This window comes from Antennarius striatus, chromosome 10 (assembly GCF_040054535.1).
Source record: "Antennarius striatus isolate MH-2024 chromosome 10, ASM4005453v1, whole genome shotgun sequence".
Lineage (NCBI taxonomy): Eukaryota > Metazoa > Chordata > Actinopteri > Lophiiformes > Antennariidae > Antennarius > Antennarius striatus.
Window position 1 is genome coordinate 12,570,001 of NC_090785.1, and position 25,000 is coordinate 12,595,000.

General features: G+C 41.4%; 1 protein-coding gene across 1 annotated transcript in view; it reads left to right on the plus strand.

Moving 5' to 3' along the window:
• LOC137602389 (A disintegrin and metalloproteinase with thrombospondin motifs 2-like) overlaps positions 1 to 25,000 on the plus strand; it is a 124,534-nt gene that overhangs the window by 26,327 nt on the left and 73,207 nt on the right. The gene's annotated exons all lie outside the window — the stretch shown is intronic.

Here is a 25,000-nt window from a genome sequence, read left to right on the forward strand (position 1 = left end):
ATCACCCATAAATAAGGGATTTGATCCTCAACCTATGGGAATGCTTTTTATAAGAAGCATTCTAATTATCCATAGAAAGGAATGTGCATGGATGAATGGTCTGTACATAAGTTTGCAATCCATTTCTTCTAAACATCAAACCATTTTTTTTCACTGTTCCCCCAATTCTGGCCCCCATTTTCCGTTAACTATGGTAGATGTAGCCCTCAAGGCCTGATCCTGTTCTGTCATCCCGTCTCTGCCTCCAGACCCAGTGAGGGTTAAGTGAGTGTGAAGGATTTTGAGGGAATGTGGCAGTTTTCCAAGTTCCCGTCGCTTTTCCAGCCCTGTCCAGGAATTATTAAATTATCAGGCTAAATCAAACTAATAAAGAAAGTCATGTTGAATAGACTTGGAGACTGTGTTTGTCTGTGTTTGTGGTTGTGTGTGTGTGTGTGTGTGTGTGTGTGTGTGTGTGTGTGTGTGTGTGTGTGTGTGTGTGTGTGTGTGTGTGTGTGTGTGTGTGTGCGTGTGCGTGTGTGCGAGCATGACATAAATGGATGACATCACTAAAATGCAAAACCAGACACACAGCTGACCTCCTGACCCTGATGTAACCATAGTAACAAGAGTGGTTAACGCCATATTTACTGACGTTACATTAATTTCCTGGAAGTTATGGTGTGTTGTACTGACTTTGAAAGGTTGCTTTCTTTTATCCATGCTTTCAACTGCTGCTCATGTAACCCATTCAAAATCAACTATGTAACTGTGAAAATGAAAACAGGTTTGTTTCTGTGTTTCTGTTCTCAGTTTCTGAACTGGTGGTTTAATTTGGAAGCAGTTCTCTCTAACCTTAGAGTGCTCTAGAATATCAATAGCATTACCAATGCACTTTCCTTGACACATCTTGAAGCATCTCCTCCACATAGATCACACTAGATATTTACTGATAGATGTGATGTTTTCTAAAAGGTCGGCCGCTCCAACATATCTTTTCATACGCGCCGTGCTCTTCTTCGTGCATTGCCCGCTGAGCGGTTATGGCTTCTATTCACTGGATGGCCTTCAACAAGGTTCCTGGCATAAAGATGATTTGACCTCCAATGTTAGTCTACGTTTACGTATGTGTGTTTGCGGTTGTGTGTGTGTGTGTGTGTGTGTGTGTGTGTGTGTGTGTGTGTGTGTGTGTGTGTGTGTGTGTGTGTGTGTGTGTGTGTGTGTGTGTGTGTGTGTGTGTGTGTGTGTCTGTGTGTGTGTGCGTATATGATCACTGAAAGACATTTGACAAATTGTTCAAAAAAGGAATGCAGTAAACCAGTATTCTTGTTTGTCTGTACTGACTGCATCTTGGATCCTAACCCCCCCCCCCTTTACATTAGCATGAAATTGACATGGAGGAAAAAAATATTAATATATTATTTTAGTATTGGCCACTGCTTGTGATGCTTAAAACCTCTTTTCCATAGCCTTGAGTTGTGCTGTTTTCTCATTTCCTTCTTAGCATACATTTCACTGTGGTGCGTCACACGTGTCAAAATGTATTTTAGATTGGCATTCTCAAATTTTAGTAAACATTAAAGTATGATGATACAGCATCATACTTTGATGCTTTATCATCATACAACAGACTTGTGATCTACTGTAAAGATAGATGTTGTTAAATGTTGGAGTTTGGCATCGGGCTATTTGAGGTTCTAAAGAAGTCTTTTTTCTTGCCTGGAGTACACTGGCAAATGTACAGCGGCGTTGTGCAATTGTCGATGTGCAAGAATTTTTATATCATTTTTGTAAGTTGAATGCATGTATGATAGCATCAGGTCTTTTTATCAAATCATTTGTGAACATCTCCCCATCAGTAAACTGAAGCAAGTATCATACCCTCTCATCTCACTACAGTTGTTCTCTTTATTTCCCAACTTTTCTATCATATTCTTTATCATCAGAAAAACTACACTGTGATCAGAGTTCAGATGGGTTTTCTAATGGATCTAGCAACATGTATCAATTCCTGAATATAATATATTGTATTTTAAGATATCTTGCCAAAATAGATTGAACAGTAGTTCACTCTCTCTTGCCGCAGCAAAAATACAGTTAAAAATTCTCTAGGTGAGAAATAGGATTTGGCACCTTTAGGAGTAATTTCTCAATGCACATTATGCAGCTTGAATGCTTAAAAAAGATAACCTATAGATCTGCTTTAACCTCTGTTAACAGAGTGCTTACAGTTTATTTTCAGTCACTAACAAGTGTTTGTCCAAACAGCAGTCATATTTTCAAAACTCTAAACACAATTAGCACAGCATCGGTCTTTCTTGGCCATACCATTCACACATTTCATGTTGTTTTCAGTCAATATGCAGTCAGTGAACATATTTCCACAATGCTTTCATTTTCTTAACAAACAAGCTATACCTCCCAACAAAATTATGGATTTTTTTTTTTATTATTTACGAATGTTAACACACAACATCCCACAATAGCAACAACAATATTCCAAACCTCAGATACAATATAAAAACTTCTGCTTCTGCAATGATATGAGTTCAAAAACAATATATCACAGCTGATAAACAAACAAATGATTTTTTTTTCATTTTTAATACTTTTTATTTTATATACTCAATTAATCCTGAAAGGGAAATTAGTGGTCCACTCTAGTGTTAGTAATTCATACGTGCATATATTAGTGTGCACAGGCCCTGAACACACACTCACACACACAGGGGTCCTGTACACATGCAGGGGGAGGTAGAGTGGCGGGCGGCCCCTTTATGGTGCACCCAAATGAGCAACTTGTAAGGGGGACGGCGCCTTGCTCAAGGGCCATCGGCAGTGCTCCGGAGAGGAGCTGACACCTCCCACTCTCAGCTCATACTCCGGGTTTTTTTGGGTGGGGGCGGGAATCGAACCACAAATCTTGGAACATTGGACGACCCGCTCTACCACTGAGTCACTGCCCCCCCCATTGACACACAGTTGATCATTACCAAGGGTGGATCCGACATACCAAGCAGTTCTATCCCAGGTGCATCACCTTGGATGATATCAGAGATCGTAGAGATTAGAGACAGTAATTTTGTGTTTTTTTACATAGGCCCCCCACCCCCTTTTTTTTCTGGGCTTTTTGCTGTTGTTGTTTTTTGTTCAGAATGCAGTAAAACAGTATTTTTACTGTACCTCCTGTAATAAACTGTAAAGGAAAAAAACGGATTTGATCTTTACTGGAATGCTTTTGAATGTGAACATTGCATGTGGACGTACAGTTCCCAACCAAGAAATGTTGTGTACATTTTGCATGCAAATACCAGTAAGACTGAAACATAAAAGTCTATGCAATTTTTATAATGACAACATCCATCCATCCATCCATCCATCTTCCACCGCTTATCCGTAGTCGGGTCGCGGGGGCAGCAGCTTAAACAGGGAGCCCCAAACTTCCCTTTCCCCAACCACATCCACCAGCTCTGACTGGGGGATCCCAAGGCATTCCCAGGCCAGTGTTGAGAAATAATCCCTCCACCTGGTCCTGGGTCTGCCCCGAGGTCTCCTGCCAGCTGGACGTGCCAGAAACCCTAGGGAGGCGTCCCGGAGGCATCCGCACCAGATGCCCAAACCACCTCAACTGACTCCTTTCCACGCGAAGGAGCAATGGCTCTACTCTGAGCCCCTCGCGAACAGCAGTGTTTCTCACCTTATCTCTAAGGGAGACACCAGCTATCCACTTGAGAAAGCCCATTTCAGCCGCTTGTATCCCCGATCTTGTTCTTTCGGTCATGACCCATCGCTCATGACCATAGGTGAGGGTAGGAACGAAGATTGAATGGTAGATGGAGAGCTTCACCTCTCGGCTTAGCTCCCTCTTTGTGACAACAGTGCGGTAAAGCGACTGCAATACCGCTCCTGCTGCCCCAATTCTCCGTCCAATCTCAAGCTCCATTGTTCCCTCACTCGTGAACAGGACCCCAAGATACTTAAACTCCTTCAATTGTGGAAGGACCTCATTCCCCACTCGGAGAAGGCAGTCCACCGGTTTCCTGCTGAGGACCGTGGCCTCAGATTTGGAGGTGCTGATCCTCAACCCCGCCGCTTCACACTTGGCTGCAAACCAGACCAGTGAGAGCTGCAGGTCACAGGCTGATGATACAAACAGGGCCACATCATCTGCAAAAAGCAGCGATGCAATCCTCAAGCCACCAAACTGTAAAGCCTCCTCACTACGACTACGCCTCGATATCCTGTCCATGAAAATCACAAACAGAATTGGTGATAAAGCGCAGCCCTGGCGAAGGGCAACAGCTACTCGGAACAAGTCCGACTTACTGCCGAGAACCCGAACGCAGCTCTCACTTTGGGCGTACAGGGATTGGATGGCCCTGAGGAGAGGCCCCCTCACCCCATACTCCCGCAGTACTTCCCACAGTATATCCCTGGGGACTCCATCTACACCCTCTCCAAGTCTACAAAACACATGTAGACTGGATGGGCATACTCCCAAGCCCCCTCTAGGATCCCTGTGAGAGTAAAAAGCTGGTCCGTTGTTCCACGACCAGGACGGAACCCACATTGTTCCTCCTCAATCTGAGGCTTGACAATCGACCGGACCCTCCTTTCCAGCACCTTGGAGTAAACTTCCCAGGGAGGCTGAGGAGTGTGATGCCCCTGTAGTTGGCACACACCCTCTGGTCCCCCTTTTTAAAAAGAGGAACCACCACCCCAGTCTGCTACTCTTTCGGCCCTGTCCCAGACTTCCACGAAACGTTAAAGAGGCGTGTCATCCATACAGCCCCTCAACACCCAGAGCCTTCAGCATTTTCGGGCGAATCTCATCAACACCCGGGACTTTGCCACCGTGAAGTTGTTTAACTACACCAGTGACTTCGCCCTGAGAGATTGAGTCAAATCTCCCATCATCCTCCAGCTCGGCCTCTGCAACAGAGGACGGGTCAGTTGGGGTAGTTGGATTTAGGAGTTCCTCAAAGTGTTCCTTCCACCGACCGACAACCTCCGCAGTCGAAGTCAACAGTTTCCCATCTTTGCTGTATACAGCTTGGATGGTCCCCCGTTTCCCCCTCCTGAAGTGTCGGACAGTACTCCAGAACAACTTTGGTGCCGTCCGATAGTCCTTCTCCATGGCCTCTCCGAACTCCTCTCACACCCTCTGTTTTGCCTCCATCACAGCCGAGGCTGCAGTCCTTTTAGCCTGTCGGTACCCTGCAACTGCTTTAGGAGTCCCCAGGGACAACATGCCCCTGAAGGCCTGCTTCTTCAGTCGGACGGCTTCCCTGACTACCGGGGTCCACCACGGTGTTCGAGGGTTACCGCCCCTTGAGGCACCCAAGACCTTGAAACCACAGCTCTCAGCTGCAGCTTCAGCAATGGAAGCTTTGAACATCGACCATTCAGGTTCAATGTCCCCAGCCTCCAAAGGGATGCACGAGAAGCTCCTTCGGAGGTGTGAATTGAGGGCCTCGCGGACCGAGTCCTCCTCCAGACTTTCCCAGTTCACCTGCACTGCTCGTTTGGGCTTACCAGGTCTATCCAAAGCATTCCTCTGCCAACGGACCCAACTCACCACCAGGTTGTCCAAAACACACGGTCGGAGGTCAGATGATACGATCACAAGATCAATCATTGACCTCCGACCCAGGGTGCTCTGGTACCAGGTACACTTCTGAGCATCCTTGTGTTCGAACATGGTGTTAGTTATGAACAATCCATGAAGTCCAACACAGAAGTCCAACAACATAACACCGCTCGGGTTTAGATCAGGGAGGCCATTCCTCCTAATCACGCCCCTCCAAGTGTCTCCATCATTGCCAACATGTGCATTGAAGTCCCCCAGGAGAACAATGGAGTCCCATTCAGGGATCCCTTCAAGGACCCCATTTAGGGACCCCAAGAAGGCCGAATACTCTGAGCTGATATTTGGTGCGTATGCACAAATAACAGTCAGAGCCCCCCCCCCCCCCCCAGCCTTAAGGCGCAGGGAAGCGACCCTCTCATCCACCGGGGTAAACTCCAACACAGCGGTGCTCAGCCGGGGGCTTTTGAGTATCCCCACACCTGCCCTGCGCCTCACGTTTGACGCAACTCCGGAGTAAAACAAGGTCCAACCCCTATCTAGGAGTTTGGATCCAGAACCAAGGAAATGTGTGGAGGTAAGCTTGCCAAATCCAACTGGTAACGCTTCACCTCCAACACTAGCTCCGGCTCCTTCCCCGCCAGTGAGGTGACATTCCACGTCCCCAAAGCCAGCTTCTGCCGCCTGGGTCTGGTCCGTCCTGACCCCCTGTCATCACTGCCACCCCATCGGTCTGCCCTGGGGGTGGTGGGTCCACAGGGGTGGGAAGAGTCCACAAAATACCCAGTATTTTGAAACCTGGTGTACTTTGATTGACTGCATGTACCTTATGAAGTGAAAACAAGCATTATTGTTTGACACAGTAATTTCATTTTGAGTCGGATATCCAGTGTTTTTTTAAAGTGTGTGTACAGAAAAAGATGTATTCTATGTTGAAATGAAGAGTTAGTGTTTATTTAACAAAATGTATTTTTGAGAAGAAAATTAACCATTTGGTCAATTGTGCTTTCTAGGTGTGAGTGTGTGTTAAGAGTTTAGAAAAAGTATTTGAAGTATGGGTAAGCGCTTGCTAGTGACTGAAAAAAACTGTAATACTGTTCTCCCTTTTTCAAGTCCTCTGTGGAACTTCAGACCTGATTTTATCACCAGCTATGCTGTGGATCTTACTTTTCTTGTTGAAACTTGCTGACGTTTCTGCTTATGTGTCACATTTTTATGGCTATGTGTTTTCTGAATTTACCAGCTTCTTTCATGAAGCACCATGTGAAACCCTCATGTGTTCTTTTTTTCCCCACCAATGAAGACAAGAGGAATAAAAGCCCTTAAATCCCTGCCAAACACACACATGAACACACAAAAAGGACCCCATTGGCAGCTAATTTTCTGTCTCAATATCCTGCTGTCTCTGCTGCAGTGCCAAGGGTGCCAATGACCAGTCTGAGGCATTTGAGGTGCAACAAGCTGCTTCTGTCCTTGTGCATGTCAGTTTGGGAAACCGAGCTTTGCATGTAGAGAGAGAAGGAAGATCTTAGACAAACTGGTCACGTGTAATAGAAAAGCAACACGTAGAAAATAATTCATACGTGATTTTGAAATTAAACTGTGTGCACTTTTAATTTTTCCATCTTTCCTGAAAATTAGTAGACCAAAACAATGATTCATAAATTGACAAAATGATCTACTGTACTGATTAATTAATAATTAAGTTATTGAAATTTAAATCATTAAATCATAATTGTTAGATACAACATCGATAACAATGTTTTGTATTTTATTTGTTTTGCATTCAGTCCCAAATCATTTCAGTCCATCGTTACTTGTTAATGTTTTTGTCTGTAGAGTTACTCATAGCCACAGACAGACACATCAGACGTGTTGTATCTAGACACTCACATAATAAACACTCTTGTGGAGGCACACAACCACACTCACACACAGTACGTACATACACACTGCCAGACAGAAAAGATCAGAGATCAGATGAACACAGACGGTTCAGTGCAGACAGTTCCGCTCACATCTCTATGGGCTTCTGGGCCTGAAGGGGAGACATCAGGTAATTAAAAGGAAAAGAGAAAGAACAAGAGAGAAAGAGGCCAGTAGGGACAAAGATAAGGGATAACTTCATGTAGCTTTGCCTGAAAACATAACTTGTCATTAGAGGTGCCTTCAGTAGCCACCATGTTACCATAAACCATAAGTTCTGCCACAATGGTCATCAACAAAGTAAGACAGATCAAAAAATGCTGTAATGATCATTTTCACCGACACTATTTACGTTTCGCATTTGAGCTACCATATTTTAGTGCACCTCTGTATGGAACAGTACTGCTGTCTGTGTGCGTGCGTATGTGCATGTGTGCGTGCGTGCGTGCGTGCGTGCGTGTGTGTGTGTGTGTGTGTGTGTGTGTGTGTGTGTGTGAGTGTGTGTTAGGGCATGTGTTCCTGTCCAGTGGTTAAATATTAAGCTGGAACTGTCAGGCATGCCCAGGAGGAACTTTCAGGCATGGCACCTCAAGCAGGAGCGGGAGGACGCAAAGGAGTTTAATCACCAATGGTTGAAGGTTTAAAAAAAAAAGTAGCGTTACAAAGAAAGAGTGACAGCTTCACAGCCAAAGATGAAACCACTATCCACTATCTGTTCAGTCTGAGGGTGAGAGGGACGTTGAGGTGCCATTCAGAAAAATGTCTTAGCTTTCTGTTTGTTTTATATCATCATGGCAGCTGTACAAAAAGTTAGCTTATGTCATATGTGTGTCGGTTTGACCCCCATTTTTGAAGCTGCACAGTTCGGATGGATGCCTTTCACACATGTGCACAGGGAAACTCAACATTTGGTACTCCCTCACCTTTATGTCTTTAACTGTAAACAAACTGAAGCAAAGTTCTAACATAAGACAAAAATGAAGTAAAAGCAAAAATACACGCCTGCACATTATTCATATCTTGCCATCCATTTGACTGCATGTGCTGTAAAGAGGCAGTGAGGCAGCCATGCTATGTTTGCTTCTCTGCTCCAGCCAATTTGAAGTGAACGAGTCTCTCTTTCTGTACGCCCTGTAAATATTTCAGCAGGTCATGCGCCTACGCTAAGCCACAGCTACAGCGCCAATATGTCATTGACCATTAGTGCTAACCTGCTGCTTCAGCTTCTTGTTCTCTACCCCTGTTCTGTTTCCCATAACTTTACGTTACTTAACCATACCTTACTTTACAATACTTTTTCCCCCATGATCATTGTCATGAAGAATAAGACTGTCAGAGCCATAGAGGCATCATTAGCTTTCCCACCTTAACTGGTGTGATGCTGGTTCAAATCATCAGTGACTACATGACAAGTTTCCACCTGTGAGGAAATTGGCAATGAACCTTATACTGGAGGAAATAGATGTGTATATTATGTTGTATGGGGTGAAGCTTGACAGGCTTTCTATCACTGAATTATTATTATTATTATTTCATGTTCTCTCCTTTGCTTCCTGTATTAATAGCCAATGGGAACCCAAACCAAATAACAAATGAACTGAAACAGTGAAATGACCATGGTATGGATCTCGTCAGCCCAACTGTACTCTGGACATCATAGTTTAGCATTGTGTGTGCATTTATATATTCCTCAATCAGATTATTTAAATATGAAAATTTGTCATTGTTTATAATAATAATGGTCATATTCCGATTTAGTTATTGTTTGATCACAATGCGCTGGAAGATACATTTGTTTTTGTAGGTTTTTTTGTTTTTGCAAAGAGCTGTTTGAGGGTTAAGACACAAACATGCCAAAATAAAAGAGTCACTGTCCCTTACTTTAGATCTTAGATGTAGAACAACTTTGTACCACTTCCTCTTCCTCCACATTCTTTGCTGTTCCCTTCTCCGTTCCCTCCCATTCCTTTTGCATCAGAGATTTCTGGAAGGAATCAAGACTTCTCCTTCCATCGAACCTGATTGTTTTCCAAATGATATCCAGCCTCCTTCAGTACTGTAAGGGTGATGAACTCATTACAAGCTCTTTACCTCTTTACCTCCTCCAGTCAGCCTGTCAAGGTAATTTCCTCCTTCTCTGCTCCTTCAGCAGATCTTTTTCAGAAATCACCTGTGTCATGACAGAAAGACAACCTCTTATCCTATCCTTGACTTCCCCAAAGAAGTTATCCTGTTTGGCCTTAGCTAACAGGGCTTTCAAACCACAGATCTCCTTTTCCATCTGCTCCTTCTAGTGGTTCCTCATGGTGCCATCTTTATATCTACTGACTACCTCTGAGGAATGTTCTTGTTTGAGTTGAGCCAGCTGGACTTTGAGACCATGGATCTACTTTTCCATTTATGCCTTCTCTCAGAGATTCTTTTTTCCTTCTTTTCCAACTTTGTTGAGGAAAATAACATCGCTACCTCAATCTCTGTGTGGATTCTCCCAAGTATACATCCCAAGAGTTGGACTGAGCTGTTCCTCAGCTTCCAACTACATTGTACTTGCATCAGTTTGTAGCTAATTTCTTTCCTGTTGGTGATGCTTCAGACATCGGTGTATATGCTTTGTCATCTCTTCATCTTTAGCTGCTTTGTTCTGACAAATTTATACCATTTGAGGCACATTCCTATTTAAATTAAGGAAAGGATCATAGAAACATGTTTCTAGTCCTCAAAGCAAAGTTTTGGAAAATTTTCTGTCATTGCTTGTAAAACTATCAGATGATAACCTCCACCTCCACCCCCATGCTCCTTTTTGTTAGTGAAAAGTGCTAAATTTAAAATTACAAAGGTTTTTTTAGCAGATAAAAAACAACAACAACAACAGGAAGACTGAGTCTGCTTGTGTTGATTTTGGTTGATTCACAATGTACTGTGTATTCAAGGACTGTTACGTTTGATTTAGCTGAAGGTTTTTAGTAGAGGACACTTACACAAAACATCCTGTAAAATGAGCAGACATATTTTCAGCATAATATAAGCCAATAACACATTGGCTGGATCAGTTGAGAGCACAATGGTTGAGTGTCTTTGTCAGTCTGATTTCAGTAGATCTAGAGGCATATCTTATTCCTGTTCTCTGAGAATGAAGCATGTGTGTGTGCACTGGTGTGTACTGTATGTGTGAGTAGGACTAGTGGAAAGAATGGGGTAAGTTGATGTCTAAAACAGACTTCTTGAAGACTCATACTCTAAACTCAGTAAAAAAAGGAGAGCATGAAGAAGAAAGAGAGGTGACAGAGACTGACAGAAAAATGTGTAGTTGTCAGTGCTGTCCTTTATTTCTTTTTGGTAGTGAATGACGATTGGAGTGTTTCATGTCATGAAGAACAAACTTCTTGGAAGTGATTTTCTTTGTGACAAATTTTCTTGAAAGTTTTTTTCAAATCTTGCAATGTGTTTTTCAATGATGTTGCTGCTATACTTTTCTTACTGCTGAATATGATTGGAAACACAGTGGAAATTCAGTGAACTATGCTAGAAGCTGTTTTGATGTTAATGTTAATACATCAGTTGTTTGAAGTAGAACTGTTTTGGAATACAGATTCAAATACAGTGTGAACTTGAACAGATGTATTCTTTTAACTGGAAAATGTGTATACAGTAAATGTATTTAAGCATTTCAAACTCAAGTTTAACTTCCGTATTTGCAGGTAAATCATTAAAACAGGTACACAGGTTTTGTACTTCTGATCAATATAGAATATTTTATTACAACTGGTTGGGTTGGAAATTAGAACAGAATAGTCTGTTAAGGAAGAGTGCTCTGATTTAATTTATGATGGACTATTTTTTCAAGATTGAGCATCATCATGGTCATGAAGTTTTTTACAGACATGTTGTTTGCTTAGGATTATGAAATGATAATAGATCAGAGTTGTGTTTCTCACCTTGATGTTACTTTTCTGTGCCCCTGGAGGGCAAACACTGATTATTGCAAATTTGGATGTGATGTTCAAACTATAAAGTTCTAATGGATGAGAATGAATACAACATTCAACATTTGATGAAACACTTTTATCCTCATCCTAAACTAACACTAAATTGTTAACTTAATGGGTTTCCATTCTTCACGGTGCCTCTGCTGCACTAAAAGGTGACATTAGATTTGTTATATTTTTCATTTCTCTAATACAGTTGCAATAGTCAGAAAAGAGTACCATCGTCATTCAGAGGTTTCAATTTTTATGAATTTAGTGTAGTTTTATACTTTACTGAATTTGATGTTATGATAATGTAATGAGAGTGATGTCTTCACTAGTTAGCGCAGTAATTTGTTGTACTAGACTGTATGAATAGGAACTAGTTTGGAATCACAAATTCAGTCATGTTTTCCTGCCGACACTGTTAAAACAATATTCAGATTATTCTTCGTATTCTCTGCAAGATTGTGACACCAATTAATCTTCTTGAGTACTTTTTTCTGTTTTTACAGATCATAGGGGTTGCTGGACCCTATCCTAGCTGACTTATGAGCTGGGAGCAGGGGGGGGGGACAAAACGTGACACCAGTGCATTGTGGAGCCACACGAAAAGCAAACAACCATTCATGCACACAGACACACTTACGGGCAGTTTGAACTGATCAATTCTGAATTGATCAATGTTTCTATATCATGCATCTGTTTCAGAGAGGTACCTCAGTTTATGACACCTGAGACAAACATCCATCATAAAGACCAGGACACCAGACAGTAAAATATAAAGTTATAGTATAGCATAAATTATTGGAAATGTTCAGATCATGTCTCAGTCTCTGAAGGACCAAGCAGACCAAAAATATATAAATGTCAGGGGTTAGTGTGTTGTATGTTTTGACTTGTTTCTTAAAGCTCTTTATTGAGGTTTACTGTTAGCTCCCATCTTTCTCCACTTGACCATTGAACCACCCACAACAGCCGACTGAATGTCAGCCCAGGCACATCAACATATGGGTCATTCAGCATAAGTCCTCGGGAGAAGGCTCTGGCGTCAGCACTATACAATTTTTCATTAATGAATACCAGACCTGTGATTGTTTCAATCTGTAAGCACTTTTTTATTAATGGAATTATTTTAGAGGTGCTGAGATGAAACATCGGGGATCTCCAGCACCCCTAAAAGGGATTTTGAGCCTCCAACAGTGTCACAGTATACATAGGTGACCAAAACAAATTAGCCCGGTGTGTGGGTTTGTGTCTAAATAGCTAAAAAAAATGTAAATCTTAAGACATCAGATGTAAGCAGATATAATCCTTCTGGACCACTTTGACTATTAAAGCACATTACAGTATTTTACTGCTTGCTTCTGCCACTGACAGGCTTTGATAGTCTTAGTAGTCTGACAACATTATGAAAGGAGAAACCCTTTGTCAGAGGGTAACATCCTTTTCATTAGTTTTGGTTTAAATAGAAACATCTGCTGCTTTGCACATTGTCTGTACGTGCTGGATATGAAATCATCAGGATACCCATCATTTTGCCTTGATTACCAGGTTATGTGATGGGTCACATTCAGACTGTAAAGTGAATGCCTTGTCTTTATCTTTTTTAACCTGATTCCGATGCTGAGTCAGTTTCATCCTGGATCTACACTTCAAATGCTCATTGTAGATGCGTCTGTCTGCTACTCTCTGAAATTGCCTTTTTATTCGTCCAAACGTCAGGTGACATTCCTTCGGGAGTGCAGTTAGTGACAGTGGGTGACAGATCTGACAGCTTGACAGAGCTTACAAAAAGGGGCGGGGCTTGGTGAAGGGTCAATTATTCAGAGGGAAAATTAAATATAGAAGCTGTTCCTTCACTCCATCCTTCATTGCTAGTTTTTTTTTCCTCCCTTACATTTGCTCCTCACTCGTCTCCTCTGTGCCGCACCCATTAGACTTTCCTTCTTCCTGTTGCTATGACATTAGCTAGCTATAGCGGTGTCAAGCTGGACTTGAGGGATGGGACTGAAGAGCTAAGTCTTGCTCTTTTCATTTAATTACTCCTCCCTCTCCTCCCTCTCTCCTTGCCTCGTTCCCCTGTTTTTCACACTGCCTCACTCCCCCTCCCTTTCTCTTTTCCCTCATCTTTATTCTTCTTTGTCCTTATGGTTCTTGTTGTCTTCCTTATTGTCTGTCCTTTCCTACTTGACTCTACCTGTCTCCAGGCATCCATACTCCCTCAACTGTGTTGTCTGTCTCCCTCTGTCAAATTGAAGAGGGACGACCAGAGGGACATAACATCACACCCACCAGTCATATCCTTCATGTGAAAAGGATGGTGTGGACCATGTGGATTCCTGCAAAACCCCACCCATATGCCCCTTGCTTTTGTCTTGTTTGGTGTAAAACTACTGACTGCAAATGCTACATCTCTCTGGACACACACACGCACGCACGCACGCACGCATACACACACACACACACACACACACACACACACACACACACACACACACACACAAACAAACATACTCATATACACACATACTGTGGTTCTGCTGTGTGTGAATGTGGGCATGTGTGTTTCCATGTGTTGGCCTAGGCTTGACCTTGATTATCACTGGGACGGTGAGGTTGCTCATTAGTGTTGGTCTGGAGGAAATTGTTGGGTAATGAGGGAGCAGGATTGTCCTAAGGCACACAAACACATGTTCATACTCACTCACACACACAGATTGCAATGCAGCACTTTGTATTAGAGCTTGCATGCACCTGCTGACACCTGCGCTTCTGCAAGATTTCATACGTAAGCCTTATGCGCATCAAGACGCGCAGACATGCATGCCCTCTCTCTTCCTCTCTCTCTCTCACTCACACACTCTCTCTGAGTACATCTCAGTATCTTGGCCCCCCACTCAGTTGTCTCGCCTCACCTTCTGTTTAGTGTTTTTCTCTCCCACACACATTCTGCCTCTACCCCCCATCTCTGTCTTCCTCTCTCTGTTCTGCCCACTAGTCAGACCTCACAGACCTCAGTGCCCACTGAGTTCCTACGGACCTCAAACATCACAGTGTCGCCCTCTGGTGGTAGTCTTCACTTGCCAGAATGAAATGCCTTGAAATCTTCATTCGGACAATATCTGAGAAAATATATATCCCAGTTTAGAAGTGAATGAGGTCTGATTTGTGTTTATTTTTATTGATCTGATCTTAATTCTTAGTAACTCAGAGTTGCATCTGTCCTCAAAGAATGTGATAGGATATTAAATGTTTTTGTCTTTAGAGCAGTGCAATTATGACATGGAACAAAATGTTAATATACATTATGAGCTTTAGTTTTATTATTATTTTGATGTAATTTTGTTGTTCAGTTGGATGTGTTCAATCATGTCACAAATCTTTGTTTGAAACAGCAGATGAAGCAGGTTAAGAAGATGAATGTGTATGAATGTTTTTTCATAGTTCTTACTTTTGTTAAAACAAACAATACCCCTCGCTATACTGCTATCAAATGCTATCTAGTTAGACCTCAGAAACTTGAAATGCCACCAGCATGCTTTTCCAGTTGTGAAGAAGCTACTGTTGGATGCAGTCTAGGTTTAACTAAATTTAAGCTTGTTCCTGTTCACTGGCTAGACTATAGGACTGATTTTGCCTATATCTGAAATTAGCTACTTAAAAAAAAAAGCCAACAATTGACAGTTGTAAATCTACCTCAACTGTAAATGTGCCATTCAAAAACAGTTTCTAAATGTGGTTAGGAAAATGTCACTTCAACTGGTTCTTACCTGGATCCATTCTTTCCTTTATATTGTAAATAAAATATACTTCTAGTCATCATAAGAACTGTATTTCTGTTGTGTTTTCACATTTTATGTCTATATGCTCTCTCGTGCAGACATTTCTACCATTAGAATTACTCAGGAATAAGATGTGGGCCGGACAACAAAGACACCGTGGCCTCAGTTCACTGACATCACCATTTCCCATTCAAGGTTCAAATATTTTTTGCCTATTTTTCATACATAAATTTCAAAGTATTCATAGCTGGCTCATTCTCATGAGCTTTGCAAAGGAGGCGTGAACTTAATAAGTAATCTTCAGTTTTTATAACTTTGTAAATTAATAATACAAATAATAAAATTATTACTAATAATAACAACAAAGAGACATTTGATCTCTTAATGTTATCACACTAATGGTTTATTTTGATATCTAGGTATATATTTGTCAAATTAAGAGGATAATTGACTATTTTAACATGTTTGTGGAAAAAAAATGGACGTAGTAGCTGTAGTGTCTGCAATTATTGGTAATAAAAGAGATGCATGATTGAACAATAATTAATTATGACCATTTCATGCCTCCTTTAATGCAATTCACTTTAGTCGCTGATATCAGTCTGTTATGCAAGATGAATTTGAGATGAAATATGTAACATTCAATACAATACTTGAATAATTTCTAGGTGCTGGAAGACTGATTAGAACCTTTCTAAAACACTACAATAATATTATATTGATTTCTCAATTGTTGTGATTTTTCCGTCATTGTTAAAACATCAACTTGACCCAAAACATCACTTTTTTATGCAACCAGTCTCTGACAATATCATGTGCTTTTGGAAAAAAGAAAAAAAAATCACATCTCACTCACCATCAGCCGACAACGAGCTTCCTTTATTTTAATTTTCCCACAACAAGTCCAGTGGCAGCAGATTTTATACTGCCTCTTCAACTTATCAACACACACACACACACACACACACACACACACACACACACACACACACACACACACACACACACACACACACACACACACACACACACACACACACACACACACACACACACACACACACACACACACACACAGTCGGTCATACAGAGCTACGCAGAATACTTAGAAATTTTGGAAAGCTGGAGAGGCCTGAGTTGTCTTTTGTATTGTAAACAGACACATTTTGTTAGAAGATAGTGGACTTTTGCCTCCATCCGATGTCTGAGAGAATGGAATTTGGCATTGCAAGGTTTGAAGGTCTGAAAACACTTGAACGATATTTATATACTGTATGAACAGATGAAGGGAACAAGTAACACACTTCTGTTCCTGTCCTCTCCATCTGTCCAGTGAGCCGGATTAATAATTTTACAAGTTTCCTCATTGCCCTCAGACTGTGCACAAATAAATGTGTTGACAGACATAAGGAGCTCGTACAATTTAAAGGTAAATGATGGATTACTTTATTCCCTGTATCGACACTTCAAGTTAAAGGTAGAGGTCAGGTTTAAGAAACAGGAAGCTATAAGCTATATAGAAGAAGAAGATAAAGGTAGAGGTATAAAGAAAGGATATACAGTAGATGAGTGTGCCATGAAAGCTACAGACTTCAAATATAATAAAAGGTATGCATATATAGTAAAAGAGTGTTTTAGATCAGAGAAGGACATGACTCATAGCATCGTCTAAACTAAACTAAAGGATGAGATGAGTTTCAAGGAAAGACTTCAAAGAATTTAGCTACACTGACATTCATGTAGGCCTGAAATCTGTCAGGAAAGGTGCTAAAATAAGTTTTATATGTCTGCTTGGAGCTTTTTTACTCCTCAGCTACAGCCAAAGGTGAGTTCTCTGCTATGTATTTCTAGTAAAGTACAATTTTGTGTTACCTTGCTGTCAACTCACATCTTTCAACAGTACCTTTGCAGTGTAATACTTAGTTGTGCTCTTGTGTTTGCTTTCAGAGCACAACACCCTGCTCTCAGGCCTGTTATCCAAGATTGACTCAAAAATAAATTGGTTCTAGTTCAAGGAAAGGCAGCACAACTTCTTCATACACTACCTCTGTAGCAGTTTGTATAACCTGCAAAGAAGGCTTGTTTGTATTACTTTATCTATTTATTTAGCTAGGAAGTCTCAGGGAAACATGGCTCATAAATGATGCTCCAAACATTTGTATTTCATTGTTGGTTTTTGATGGTTTTAGTCAGCTTTCCTTTCACAGGGCATCTACATGTAGAACCTCAACAACCTTTAGAAAAACCTATGGATATAATGCATCCCTTCCAGCATTGATGTGGCTTCTCGTTTGTGTCAGCATTAAGCTGTGTTGGCTTTTCATTCACTTTTGAGTGAAATTTTTGATTTGAAAGTTTGAAACCCACGACAAGGAATTCATGACAATAACCTTCGTAGGAATTTTGACACATTCTGAATGACATTGCATTTTTTTTCCTTCTTTTTTTTTTCTTGATGATAGCTGAGGTCTCATGATTCTTGGTGTACCTGAACATAATTCGTATAGCCAGAAATAAAACTCGAGGCTTTTGTATGATCAGTGAAATCAAACAAAGGAGAGATGAGGTGAGAATATGAGGCTTTTATTAGCTCTTGGTGCTATATAGACACATAGCAACACTAAAGGCTATAGATTGACACATTGATTTGGATTTTGATTGATATTGTAACACAATAGAATGACGGGAAGCCTCCAGTCATACGCTATAAACATCATATAGTTTATTTTTCAATGACAAAGAGAGGATTGGTTGTTATGAAACCAACTCGTAAGTCAACCCAATCCTGTGTATGCGTGTTTGTGTGTGCGTATGTGTGTGTGTGTGTGTGTGTGTGTGTGTTAGGTGTGCACACAAACAAGCCTCACACATGCATGTGCACGCTCATTTCTTTGCCCACATGTGGAGTCAAAAGGGTGGAGAATAGGGGGGAAACTCCTAGTAACAGGAAACGTTCGATTGGCTCCAGTTGTGCCTGACACAATTTGATTGGCTGTCAGATTCAGCAGTCAAAGCGAGCAGGTATGGGAGGGTCTATACTCTGCTCTGTTGCTAGGTTACAGGTATACCCAATAGATGTGGAGATAGAGAGATAGAGTAGAGATAAGGATGGGGATGGGTGTGGATCTAAGCATGGATCTGTGTGTGTGTGAGTGTGCCGATCTGTGTGTGTATGTGTGTGCTTATGATTGCGAGCATCAGGGTGGGGTTTTTACTTCCACCTTCGTGACTGAGGGTCAGGAGGGTGGAAGGAAGAGTGAGACAAAAGGAACGCGACAACAAGTGTAAGAGATGCAGAGAGATTGCTTTAAAGTGAAAAGGAAGAAACAGATTTATGTTTTAGAGTCTTGTTCACACAGACGAACACAATTTATCCACATCACAAGAATCCAAACTGACAGCTTATCTAAACAGCTGGAATAGTCTAGGTGCAGAGGATCTGATGGATCCAGAATGTTCTGACTGTTACATTTTGTTGTTTTTAAACTAAAGGGGTTCTTTAGTTTAGTCCCAGATAACCTCAAAGTGTCACTTATTTTTCTCCATTTTCCTCAGGTGAGGAGATGTAATTATGCTCTGCTAGCAGATCCCAGCAGTGGTTGGTTTGTGATTCATTAAACTGCTGTTGTATTAATCACAGACTGTTCTGGACAACAGAGCTCTGAGAACAGTTGTTCTGCTGCACTTAGATTGCAATCATAGAGCGGTCAGTTACCACTAATCAGGGTCATTTATCAACGTGGATAACCACACACAAATGTGAACACACTAAAACACACACACACACACACACACACACACACACACACACACACACACACACACACGCGCGCACGCACACAGTATGATCAATGGCTTGCCTTGGTTTGTAAGGGGGATTGATAGGTGTGTGTGTGTGTGTGTGTGTGTGTGTGTGTGTGTGTGTGTGTGTGTGTGTGTGTGTGTGTGTGTGTGTGTGTGTGTGTGTGTTTGTGTTTGTGTGTGTGTGTGCTTTAATGTCAGAGTGAGAGCACAACAAGGGCAGGGAGAACATGGAGGCTACACTTCTGAGATTAACCTCCAGTTGATGGAAGTGTGTTGGCCCTGTCAATGACTAGTGCTAGTTTGTCAGCACAAATAAATCATAAAGCACTTTTTTGGCACACAGAATAACAACAATTTGATCTGAAAAACTTTGGGGCTTAAAATTCAACATGGGAGTCAGACCCTCCCTGATTCAATTCTATAAACCTCATGTATTCACATGTATTCAGTAGGATCACACCTTTCTTGAGGAAACTACTTCATGTAGTTGTTAAGTGAATTCTTGGTTCATTATTTCAGGCTCCGCAACTTGTTCCACTAATTTAACTGTGACGATCTGCTCGCTTTCTGATTTACAGAAGGTAAAATTAGGCGTTTCATGGCCTAAACAAACATTTCCTTTCACATTGCCTTTGGTGCATTGCCCCAGGTTCTGTTTTGAGTTTCTTTTATGGTACTTGGGCATTGTTTGGGATGCTGTGACTGTAACACTACATTGTGCCACTCTGAATCTTCCTCTGGGGCTGGAGTAAATTTGATGTAACGATATATCAGCTTTATGCTGTAGAGCTTCAGGCCTTCTGCAGCAAACTTCCTCTTTCTTTAGAAAGTATGGGTCCCGTGGTAATACCTGAACCACACTGTGAAAAGACAACAGCAGAGACCAGGTTTGGATGTTAACGTTGATTCTGCATGTTGCAATCAATCCTAACTCCTATATGTTGCTCAGGCCAAAGAACATTTGATTCTTTGGAGTAACATCTGGCTGCTGAGGGAGAAAGAAAAGGAGGGTTAGGCAGAAAGAGGAGTGAGATGAACAGGTAGGAAGAGGAAGAATACCACCCATTCTATTCGAGGCATTCCGTTTTTGACACATGACATACACTCCAGACATTCACTAGTTCATCACAGGAAAGTCATTTATTCAAATTCACACATTGTCCTTTAATGCATTTTGTTTTGTTGGAGGAGAAATAAAGGCAAACACACAGAGAAAGATCCCAGGACAAACTTTGCACCTCCTTACCCAGCATTTTGCGAAAGACAGGAAAACCTTTGCTTTACTTCAGTGATGAACTGCTTATATAATAAATCTCCAGTTTCTCTGTCCTATATTTTCCCCTCAATCTATGTCTTTTGAGCCAAAGTTCCATTTACTAGATCCAAAAGCTTTCTTTTTTTTTGTTTCCAGTGATTTTCTTTTCCCTTTTCTCTCACTTATACTGTTTTTAATTTTAATCTGTCACCTTCAACTGGTCTCATTTTTACCTACCACTCTCTCTCTCCCATCACTTCTCCCCGGCTGCTTATCACACGTCATCAACTTTAACTCCTCTGCTCATTATGCCTTAGTTTCCTCTTCTTCTCGTCTCCACTTCCACAATTCATAATCTCTGTTTGGACAGAAAACAGAGGGCTAGAGATTCTGTCCCGATAAATAACAACAGTGACTGGGAAAGGGTGAAAACCAGAACACTGTACAGAGGCATTCTCCTTTGCTAACTGTCTGGCTGGTTGGCACTCCATCTCTGTCTATCTGCCAGACTGTCAGTGCCTGTGTGTTTTTGTCTGTGTCAATGCTTTCACCACCAACCACAATTTCCACAGATCATGCAGTCAGGCTAACCAGGATTGGCTCACGACTATTCTTAGTCCGATTCCATCCAGTGCCTGTTTAAATAATATGCCTGTGAACTATGCTGTGTTTTCTCTTGTCTGACACCTGGTCCTGTCTTCACATTCACAGATTCACAGAGTGATTCACTTAGTTTGATAAGAAATGGGGAGAAAATGGTTAAAGAGGATAGGAAACTAATAGGATGGGGGTGGGGGGCAGTAGAAAAGCTGATTTGGGAAGATAGATTAGGGAAGAGGACAAAGATTGAGGAATATTGGGGGGTACCAGTCAAGTGAAGTCATGACTCCGGGTCTAAAGGGAGTCTTTTATATAGATAGCAGACTAAAGTTCCCAAGTTGCAGAGGACCCTTCCTGTTTATTCTTCTCTCCTCCTCTTCCTGGCTTTCTGCATTTTTTATTCCATATTTTTCTTTTGGGGGTTTCAGACAGTTGATGTGAATGGGCTGCACTGGAGAGCTAAAACCTGCAGTGACCAATGCCCCTCCGTGTGCGTGTGTGTGTGTGTGTGTGTGTGTGTGTGTGTGTGTGTGTGTGTGTGTGTGTGTGTGTGTGTGTGTGTGTGTTAGTGAGAGAGAGAACATGGTTATTCGAACATGTTGTGATCAAAAATCTGGGTCAAAGATCAACAATTTAGAAATGAGGTGGAGAAAGCAGGGACAGAGGAATAATACAGGCTGAATAGATTTGAGCTTACATGTTTGTTTGTTTTCAGAGCGACCGTTTTTAGAGACCACTCTATGTAATGAGCTGATCAGGGTGATGAGCTGGAGCTGCTTAGTCCCGTGTGGCTCAAATCACACTGGCATCTGGCCTCCAGGACAATATGTAGAGGTTTTGAGTGGTGGGACCTCAGGAACTCCCTGCTATGTGTTAATATTTATGTCTTCACACATTTCATTTGCTGCATTTTGTCTTTTAGCTCCTCTTTGAATCACTCTGCCTTCATCAATTTCACCAAAATGTACCTCTTAAACTGAGCCCTGTTCATAATCCAAACTTGGTTTATTTAGAGCAAGGGAGGGTAAAGAAATAATTTGCCAGTGATGCGATTAAATAAAACAGCATTTGCAGTGTTGCTTTAATGACTTACTCTCTCTCTCTCTGATCTGTGGCTAATTTTTTTCAAATCAGCTTTTACTATTGTACAAACCTGATTCTCTCATGACTCAAAGGGTGAATGAATTGGAGGGTTGCACAGCATGAGTCACAATCAAAGCTATATTTGTGTGTGATTTTGTGTGATTGTGTCCGCTCTGCCTGTGGATGTGTCTGTGCAACTGTGTGTGAAGTAGCTAGCAGTAGCGGGGTTATGAATAAGATCAAACAAACACACACACACACACATACACACATTCGCACACATACGCACACTGCTGGTAGTAGACGGCGCTGAAGGGCCTTGACCGGGTGAGACTTTGATCCTCACCACAACATCCGCTCTCCCATTCCAACACTGCTTTTCTGCTACTCATCTATCTCACGTGCCTCTCAGGACTCAAGTTACTCCATTCAGAGACTGGAGCTCAGAATAGAACTCAATGCGCCTTCAAAGACAGAGGATCCTCCCGTTGTAACCAGATACTGTGTGTAGTATCCAAATTTGGAACCTGCACATGGACCTCCTAAGGAGGGTTGTGGTTCGTGTCACCATCTCAATGGCCACGAGACTGCGATTAATTAAGATAGTTATATCTACCGAGTTGTGAGCATTCATGGTTCTCTGCAGCAGAATGGGCTCATTTAGTTTTTGCCTTAATCTGAGGTGTCGTTTGGATCATTAGTCCTTGGGTATGGGATTAATGATAACATTAAGACAGGGGGTTAATTGATATGACCTGAAATAGATCTGACAGCGATTTAGTGAGACATCTCTGCAGCTCCTTACATGTCTTTGTTTGTTAATCAGAATGTTGGCAGCATATATAAACATACCTCATCTACTTTCTTTCAGTATTAGAGAAGCTGAAGAACATAATTAGAAGCTATAATTTGCATTTGGCTGTTAGACACACATGGTTATTGCATTTATTGTCGGACTGATTATCATATGTTGCATATGTTTTACTGAGACACTTCGTTCACATACAATCTTGTTACTGAAGGGTGTAGCTCCAACACTCTAACACACACACTAGCTTCAGAACATGAAAAATCCACTACAATTATAAAAATATCATTTTAAACTTTAAGGGTATGAAAATGGACAGTTAAATTCTTGAAAAACACGGTATGGAACTTTGTCAAAGATCTCGATACGAAATGAAGATCGTTCTGTGACATCACTACTTCTTCAGCAGATTAAAAAAAAGTGACTTTTGTTTTAAAGTGTTGAAAAGAACTATTTGGACATGTTCCACTGGAACTGTAAACAACAGAAAGATCACGAAAAACAATGCATCATTGTGAGTTATGTCAATTACTCTGACATCCCTGCAAGGGTCTTTATTCTAATTGCATTAATATGACATCATTAATATTTAATGAAGAAACTATGAAATCAAACAATAAGTAAAGGAGACAAATTTCCAGAAACCTCTAGATCTGATCTGTTCATCCAGATGTAAACACGTATACAGGCGTACAGATTCATGTTTTTGGCAAAGCCTAATTTCAGCATCTTTTAATTGAGTTGAGATATTTCTACAATAGTCTTTTAGACATTTTTCTGAGCTGTTTTCAAATCTTTTTTAGATACTTAGCCTAAAACATGATAAACTCCAAGTGCTTGTGTAACAGCTACAGAAATGTTGTGTTGAATCTGTACCAATGTTGCCTAAATCTGTGAATCATGCAGCCAGTGGTGGCGTATCAATGCCTCTAGTGTAAGTAAGAATCTGAACATTCTTTTGTGGTTCCGGACAACCTTCTCTGCAATCTGCTCCACCAGAATTTGCTACTCCAGATGAAGATAACACTCCTCACTATGGAAATTTGTGCAGACTCTTTGATGCTTCATTCTCTTTGGTTTTTTTTCAAAGGACATGTCCAGTTCCTCAGCTGCCTCACACCTTCCCCTCTCGCCAACCCTGCCGTCCCTCCCCCCCAATGCCGGTTCTGATCGATCCAACCATGTCTCCCAGTCCCACATGTCATCTTTTTTCTTTGACACAGCGCCCCTCTCCCCCACTGTTTGGTATTCTGTAGAGGGAATGCATGCACCATCGCAGATCCATCAGCTCCGATTGGAATGCTGCACCGTGGTTAGGGGAAATGGATGGAAGAAAAGAGATGAAAAGAGAAAGGGAGAAGAGATTGAGAAAGAAAATTGGGAGAATGAGAGAGGCCAGGTCAGTGGCTTACAGACATAATTCCAGGACCAAAACCTCAAAGAGAGAGGGAGAGAGATGAGGAGAGAGAGAGGGAGAGAGACGAGCAGACATGGTGAACCGAAGAAAAATGGCTTTTTTATTTCTAAAGGGCTACTTTGGTTAATATCCTTTTCTTTTCAAATCAGCGTCTCTGAGGAATTTCTGAGCAGTTAAGCCCTTATATCCACATTCAATTATGTATATTTGTATTTAATAAAGTGCAGATTTGTAGAGAGGTGCTTTCATAAGTGAAAACTGCTTTCATAGTCCGACTGTGTTGGTACAGTACTCTGCAATAGATGATGGAGGCGTCACGGATACAAGAACTGTCAGTCAGATTCACTTCATTCATGACCTCACTTACCAGAGTGCCCCTGAGAGAGTTAATGGAATAATGCACAGAGCAGTATAGACTTTATTATCTGTTTTCTTTAGTCATGTCAGGTCAAGTCAATCATTGTTAAATGTTTGTTGAGAAACGATCACAACAGAAGTGATAATGATATCAAGTTTGATGTATTTTAGATGGAGTATATACTATATACTGCAAATAGCAGACACATGTAGTTTCAGTTTTTGCTCTTACTCTCCAGGATTCTTACTTTCAACAAAAGTCCACAGCAGCACAGTGTTCACAGGTTTGTCATTGTACACTGTGAAGTTTGTTCCCTTCAAAACTTCATCCTGATCCTGTATCTCTTAGAGTGAAGGCATGAAGCAGACGAGCGCTGATTGTATCGATGTTGTCTCTCTTTCTTATTGTGTTCTCCTCTTCAAAGCATCTCCAT